Source organism: Conger conger, chromosome 1 (genome assembly GCF_963514075.1).
Source record: "Conger conger chromosome 1, fConCon1.1, whole genome shotgun sequence".
Lineage (NCBI taxonomy): Eukaryota > Metazoa > Chordata > Actinopteri > Anguilliformes > Congridae > Conger > Conger conger.
This window is the reverse complement of record NC_083760.1, coordinates 52,303,435-52,312,183: the sequence shown is the minus strand read 5'-3', so window position 1 is coordinate 52,312,183 and position 8,749 is coordinate 52,303,435.

Sequence of the window (8,749 nt, the reverse complement as noted above, 5' to 3'; positions counted from 1 at the left end):
TTGCATTGTCTCAATTTTACTTTAGAGTTATTGATTTTGTACTTCTGCACTACTTGGTGCTTCCCATGGCTTGAAAAAGGATTATTTTTATATTATACATGTCATTTTAGTAATGAACACCACAATACAAATAATGGTAATCAAAGGTATTGCTAATAGTGTTGCTTATGAATAGCAGCACAACAGCAAAGAATGAATACAACAAATCTAATTGGTATATTGTGATTTTCTAGGTGTTGTAACATGTGAAGTGTTGTTAGAAAATGTGTCTTCGCAAGATTTTAAAGATAACATCATGTCCTTTTTATTTTGGAGCAATCTCATTACAACAATATGACACGCATAAAAATTGGTTAAAATTACAGCTCGAACATTTGGCCCTTTTCATTATCCCGGCTTGATGGATTAAAAGCAGTCTTCCCTTGCAGGAGTACAAATTTAGTTTTGCCAGATATGTTTTCATAAAAAGTCAAATATAATTTGTATAGTTTTACATTTGATGCTTGAAAACTGACAGTAGCCTTGGGTTTTTCTGGTTTGAACCTTTTCATGGTTGTAACAAAAAGGCCACAAGGTGGAGCCATTCATACTTGTCCGCAATCTCTGAATTCACTGCTGAGGCAATTTGGCCGGATTTAAGAGCTGGAGAACAGTGGTTTACACCAGAAAGTCTAAGGCGCTCTGTATTGTTGGAACTAATGCCAGTTTGTTGAATACAATATCACAGAGCCTTACAGTTGTTAGTGGCAATGTGGGATGAAACAAACAATAATTAGACCTTAGAACATAATTAGAGCCTAGTTAGTGGCGGCTCCCATTTCATATTTACAGTGGCCACTAGGTACCTGCTGTACAATGTTCTGTATGGGGCATCTATCAAAGCACCTACGGAAATGCTTCATGGCAACCTGGGTGGCAGTCAGACTTAAGAACACTGGTATTATCAGTTGCTTTTAGGACTAGTGGAGTGTGCTCTTGGTGTTTTCAAAACTTTCCTTTCACATATTAAGAAGTGAATGAGCGATTAATTTGAAAATGTGCACCTTGTAAAGGGGATGTGAACACATGAAATAATCAGAAACCTAGCCTCTTGCCTCAAATGTTGTCTTAATTGCAGCCTACATTACCTGCAGTACATTATCAGGGCATTACATCATTATGACAGCATCAGTATTAGGGGACTGAGTCGTAGACCAACGTGCCCTGGTGTTTGAGCTTGGTTTGGGGATAGAAGTCTAAATTATATCAATTAAACCAACACAAATCTAGATGGCCTGACAGAGAAATGGTTATCTCATAGACACCATTGTCCTTTAGCTATCAGTTTCTGAAAATAAATTAAATGATATGAATGGATAGTACTATTATTATAGTAGCAACCTACTTGTGGTAGTCATAGTAGTAATATTATGTTGTTATCATTTTTGTGCTAAAAGAAAATCTAATAATTTGTGGGATGCTTGGAAAGTTAACCCTTCAGTGGTGGAGGCAATAATTAAAAGCCGATGGTCTTACAAATAGACCTATAGGCTGCCCTCAGGATGAACTGCCTTTGCAAACTGTGCTCGTGCTTAACAGGCTTAGCCATCGCTGTCATTCCCTTACAAAATCAGTTTATTTTGCCCATAATTCTGTGTTACTGTACCACAAACCATTTTGGAAAACTGCTAGATTTTTTTGTTGTTATCGTTTAAGTTGTAAATTTATGATTGTACCGTGTAACATTACAATTTCTGTGTTAAAATGTTGCAGAGGCTATCTAGCTACTTAATGAGTTTACCACTAACTAGCTACATTTGTTATGTCTCATTAGTCTATGATAAACACACAAACTTGAAATATCTCTACTCTGCTTGTTTATTTGGAAAATCTATAGTTGAGAAAAGTGATTTTATTTCTTTAAGAAATCTACATTTTACATTCAAGTAATATTTTAGCTTCAAGAGTACTGTACTGTTTGAAAAGTAAAAATGCAGGAATTGTGTTTTTTGTGACAATGTAGTTCACAGCTGAGGTATGGTAATCTGAGCTGGTAGCACTATTCTTCAGACTCACAATTTCAGCTGCGTAAATTGTCCTGAGTCAGCCTGGGGAGGTAAGTTTATTTGTCAGATTTTGCCGAGATTAATTATTTTGCTGAAACAAGCCCGAGTGTCTGCTTGTGATTTGCAGCTAGATCTACGTCTGTGTTGCAAAGACCAAATAAAGTTCAGTTTTCGGTTTGGCAAATTTGATAACCATGAAACACAAAATGAATGATAAATTGGCTAGATACCTGCTACCTAGATATCTTGCTACATACTATATACCATACTAACTGCCAGCACTAACTGCCTAACCAACTTGCCATTGAGCCAGCCAAGTGCTGCTGGTCCACAATAGCAGATCACCCTGAAATTTCACAATCTGCGAATTGACACATTGCTTTGTAAACCAACAACCTTTCCAATTTGCTTCTGTAAAGTTAAAACAGTGGACATAATTAATATGTACACTTAGACACTGAAGTTATGACCATTTCCCATCATGTAGAAATCCTTACTGCAAGTATTTGTCAGTCATCTGATGGAGAAAAGTACAAGTCTGGGGGAGGAGTGGGCACACTGTCCCTGGGGGGATAAACCACCCCAGCCTACCAATTCAATCGCCAGGAGTGCATATTTAATGTGCATATTTAATGTGTAGGAATAAGACATATTTTGCTATATTGAGCAATGTATTAGGTAGACCTGTACACCAGCTTGTTAATGCAAATATTTAATCAGCCAAGCATGTATGCATTTAGATGGTCAAGAGGTTCAGCTGTTGTTCAGACCAAATGTCAGAATGGGGAAGAAATGTGATCTAAGTGACTTTGACCGTGGAAGGATTGTTGGTGCCAGACTAGGTGGTTTGAGTATCTTAGAAACTGCTGATCTTCTGTGATTTTCATGCTCAACAGTCTCTAGAGTTTGCAGAGAATGGTGCGAAAAACAAAAACTGCCCAGCAGTTCTGTGGGCGAAAACATGTTGTTAATAAGAGAGGTCAGAGGAGAAGGTCCAGACTGGTCGAAGCTGACAGGAAGGTGACAGTAACACAAATAACCTCGCATTACAACAGTGGTATGCAAAAGAGCATCACTGAACACACAATGTGTCAAACCTCCAAGTGAATAGGCTACAGCAGCATAAGACCAATAAGTCAAAAGAATAAGTCTAATACATATCTCATAAAGTGCACACTGAGTGTATATTGTATGGCTACAGTGTCACTAAGTGATCCCTTGGTTGGATACTGCTTCAGTAAGTATCCAACTGCACAAATGGCTAGATGTAAATTACTAAATTGTCTGCTAAACAAATACGTTATAATGTAGTGCATATAGCTGATTAACAAACTAAAGGTTCATAAAAAAACAATAGTTTATTCTTACTCATTATTTAAGTCAAGAAGTCTGTGACTAAACCTGAAACCTGAAACCGTGAGTTAATGGAAACATGCAAAAATGCTCGGGGATTTTTATTCGAACATTCCATCTTGAGAGCTGAACAGTTTTTATTATTCATATATCAAATTAATTGAAATTGAAATGTCATTAGTGCAACTAGGACACCGGTTTAATCCCAGACCTAGTTTCTGATCATCATGAGGCTGAATCATGAGGCTACATGACACTTTGTCATACCAGCCACTTTTGTCACATTGGGAGAAAAATGAACAGTGAACTCCCTGCTTGACTAGCCACAACCTGGTCTCTTCGTCACAGTTGATGAAGGTCAGGAATATTTAGATATTTTGTACCACACTTGCCGTACAGAAACTTGGCGGATGCCCACAGAAGCACTAATGTTCAGTGGGCATGCAGATGAGGGGCTGGCTGGCTGTATGTATCCATCTCTGTGCTTACTGACCCAGTTATTTATGCCAAGGAGGGAGTTATGAAGCAGATATGGGTGACAGCGCAGATACGTTCACCCATTTTTCTTGAACGTCCTGTCTGTGCTGTCACTGCGCCTCTGCCTCAGTCTCGCTCGTACACAGTGATAAAAGACTTCTCTGACACCGGCTAGATGACATGAGTTTAGATGCTGATACTTTATTGTATCTTGTTTTTGTGGCAGCACTGGCTTAACAGGTCTACTGTATCTGTCACAGCAGCTAAATGCTTATATTCTGGTGAGTAGAAAAAATATATACATTTCCAAATCCTTGCTGCTTGGAATGTGTTTTTTTATGAAATTTCTTTTTGGGTAAATTATTGAACACATTTGCATTCACCCAAATATTTTTAATATTTAATATTTAATATTTTTATAATATTTTTTTCTATGCAAAGTATAATTGGTGTAATTACTAAAAACAATGCTTAACAACGGTTTATTTTTATCTGCAGAAATGGTGACTGGTGCCTTAAGCTTTTTATTCGATCCTGGAACAGGATTTCCATACTTGGCCAACCAGTATGTTCAATGCCAGTACTCGTCCGGGCTGGGACCATTGTTATGAGTCTGAACCACTTAGAGAGTTCAGTCTATGGGCTGAAAGACCCTCATGTCAGACTGTAAGCCCACTGAGACATAGGCAATCAGGCCTATGATGAATTATGAATTAGGCCCATTACATAACAAGGGATCTGCTGGGAGCCTGGTTAAGACAAAGACCTCATTCAAGCAGGGTGCAATGTTTATTTTCAGAGTGGCATTTCAATAAATCTTTAGCACTGGCCAAATTGTGTCAATATCGTCTGTTTTTGTCACCTGATTAAAAAAAACATTGTGATGTCAACGGATGAAAAAAAAAAACATCCGTCATTGTCATCTAATTAAAAGAACAGGTTGGCAGCCTGTAGCCGCACAGCTGCCATTTAGCAAGGCCCTTAACCCCGCATTGCTCCAGGGGGGATTGTCTCCTGCTTAGTCTAATCAACTGTAAGTCCCTTTGGATAAAAGTGTCAGTTAAATAACACATCATTATTGTTACTATTATTAAAGCAGATTGTGGGCACATCCAGCTGAGGCACATGTGATAGGGTACAGTGGTGAATCCAGGCCATGCCAGAGCCTGCTATAGCCATGAGTCCTGTGTAGCAACCAATAATTATTCAAAGCAATATACCATCTCACTAATGACTCCTCCTGGTTGAATTTGCACCTGCAGCCTGCCTTCACCAACTGCACAGTCCACCAGCAGCTCAGCAGCAGTACTACTGAGTTCTAAAGAAGTGGTTGGCAGACTGCATGCTCCTTATAGGAATGCATGTGGATTACGGCCTATTGCTATGATTCAGCATTCCAAAACAGGGAAAAAATGTTTTGCAATCACATATTGAGATACGTACATGCTTGTTTTAGAAGGCCCTCAAACTACCTTGCCTTTGATGGAGCCAGCCGAGTACTAGGAGTCCTGTTCTTTATCTGGGTTTGTTTGTAGGGTTGTACTTTTTCTAAAGGGGCAATAGTGACCACTGGTCCAAATGGTGAAAAAACTGTGGAAATGATACATTTGCGTTGACAGTATTCATATTCGGATAAAAATATGGACACTGTCTGGCATCCCTCACTGACATTTTCACAGTATTCAATTTCATAACAGTGTCAATTTGAAAGACAAGCAATTACACCGCATTCCAACATATCAGTCCTGCTACTTTGTGCCATAGACGAGATAAAGTGTTCTGTTTTCTGGAATAATATTCCCATACGAAATGATAGTCACTCTCTGGAACCACAGCTGATGTTTTCTGGAAAGGGTCTGTCAGTGCAGTGAGAAATGTGATTGATGGGCCTGGTGACAGGCCCATACTCTGTAGCTTGTCGGCCAGATGCTGGGTTGCCTTCCTCGTGTCAGAGACTTGACTGCCTGCCTGTGGCTTTCCTGGAACAGTCTCTCCCATTGATCATGCTTAGTTTGCTCTCTCCAGCTCGATACACCCCTGTGAACAAAGCCAGTCCCCTTAGCAGCTGCGCCCGTGGTAAGTTGGCCATAGCCAGGCGGTGACACCTGCAGCAGTGACCGTGGAGGCCAGTTCATCCATATGGCGGCTTGTTTTCTGGTTGGCGTTAAAGGACCATGCTATGCCATAGAGGTACTTCAGAACCACATGGGAAAAGCTAGTATGTAACCTTCACCGGCTGACTTCATTCAGTCGAGTGTTTGAGTGGCGTCAGTTAGACACCGCCGCGCGCTCTCTCTCTCTGGAATCGCAGGGGGTTATGAACGGTTTCCCCCCGACGGCAGCTGACATCAAAGCCTGCTTCAGGGATGGACATTTTAGTCATGCTGTTTTAACCTTCTCAAATGTCACTGTTTTGAGGACCGTTTTACTAGTGCCTGCTGTTGTATTTTTTTTAAAAGAGTTTCAATGGCAATTCCTTGGGAAAGTCAATTACATCTCGATTTTTATCTGTAAACAGATTTGCTCATGTGGTGCTCTCCTGGTCCCCATGCACATTTCTTACACTTCTGAGTCATGGTAACTTGAAATGTTTTTTTAGTGATTTTCCCTGATGTTGTACACAGATTAAGGGACTGGTAATGGAGAAGCAGATCATTCCGTCCCCCTGCCCTTCTTACCATGAACTGAACAGCCTGCTCTTGTCATCATATATTAAAACATTGAAACAATAGCTAGGCAGTGGCTTGATCACTTATCCTTTCACTCTCTATGCTTGAAGACACTTCTTATATATGATCCACTCAGTTTGAGATGTTATTTTGCAGTAATAAAAATCAGTTGGTTTTGTACTGGAAGTGTAGAGGTTCACCTAGATTCAAATGAGCTGACACGACATACGAAAGTTACACAGTGTAGGGTCAGTTTCACAGACACAGATTAAAGTTAGTCTTGGAATAAATTGAGTTTTGTATGTTAAATATAATTTAGTCTCAGACCAGGCTTAATCTGTGTCGGCAAAACCAGTCTATAATCTTATAGCCTATGTAAATATACAATTTGGTATTTCACATTTTTATAGTTCTCTCAGACTTGGACTTGGCATCATGTTGGCACGAGCCATTTTGCTCCGTTTTTGGAAATTACGTGTGATCTCTGTTCCCCTTCCTCATCCATCACCCCATCCCCGGCCCCACCCCAACAGTTTTGTGAATGAGTTGATTGGAATGGGCCATCTGTACTACATTCTGAAGTTCAAGGGTCAAGTTCAGTGGCACTCGATCGGTATATTTCAAATAATGCCTGTCCATAATCCCATGATAGTACAGAGATAGTGCAGAACTTGGAAGTATTGAATACATATGAACGGCATAGATTTGCTCCATAGTTGATGCAGAAAGGAGACTGGGAATGCCATCCTTCAAATAACAAATGGGCTTATGGATGAAGTCTTTGACGTAGCATAGAAGGGGTCAGTAAAATTGAAAAATAATGTGGTGAGGTCAAGGTGCAATTTAAGAAGGCGTGTTTTCAGTCTATGGCAGAAGATAGTTTATATGCAGAAGATAGATGCTTGTAGTGGGGTGCCCAGTCCACAACTGGGGGCCACAGTCAGCACTCTTTCTTCCAATGAGTTTATGTGCTCCCAAGTCGCTAAGTTGAAAAATGAAGAGCACATTAATGCATCACAATTTGTCCAGTAAGCACACATGAACTTTAAGGATCAAATGCTCCTAAAATGGGAGAACTGTAGAGCCCTGGCCACAGTACAGAAATGTTGTGACTAAGAGGATCCTGTCACAGATTTACCTTTACAGTCACTTTAAAGTATTTTGTGCATTGCCAATTAGGGGTACCAATAATTCTGGAGCCCTCTGTAAAATGGAGCAAGTGATGAAATCATAGATGGTATTACTGTATAGATTTTATATGGCCATATAGGACTTCCCAAACTCAGCCCTGGGAACCCCTGTATATACATTGATGTGTGTGCACTCTCAGAAATAAAGATAGTGCAAATATGTATTTTCTTTAAGAGCAAATTTCCAATGTATACCCTGAAAGTACAATACATGTTCTATTTGGGTACTAGTAAGTACCTTTTGCAAGGAAAAAAGGTACCAATGAATTATGTATGAATGTATGAATTTATATACTTATAGGGTTTAGTGCAATTGCAGTTTCGCGCAATGGTCTTGTTTGTATAACCTAATGTAATGATCAATTAAGTAAGTTCCCAATTGAGTTAGCACTTTAGACTTGCTGTCTCTTCCGGGACTATATTTCCCCCCTCTGGGGAATTGCTGCTCATCCATCCCTGTTTGCACTTGTGTTTGCATTGTAAATCTCTCTGGGTAAGACCATCTGTTAAACGCCAGTAAAGTAAAGATTTGTACACATTATAGCCCTCTATACAGACTACAGCTCAATTAACACCTCAGGAGATACTAGAAGCAGCTGCACAGAAACCAACATTTGGGAATTATGAGAGCCCATAGAGTTTCTGTTACAGCATCCACTAGTGATATATTTATGTAGCATAAAAATACTTCGGAGATATCTCACCTCATGACACTTCCTCAGCAGACAAGCAGAGTGTCAGATTTTAGGGTTCTGCTTCCCCATCAGGAAACCAGCAGTGAAAAGTAAGGTGGGTTGGAGGGGCATGTGTCAATTATAGAATTATAGACAACATTGTAGTATTGTATTCGCTATTTCCACAATCCCTTGGTTAGTTCCCACTGGTCTAAGTGTGGAGAAATGTAAAAATCAGGACATGGATACAGCCCGCCAAAAGTCTAACAGCCAAGTTGTTTTAATAGAACCTGACTGGTGAAAGTGCAGCACTAAGTTGGTGAACTCAACCCGTGTATTAC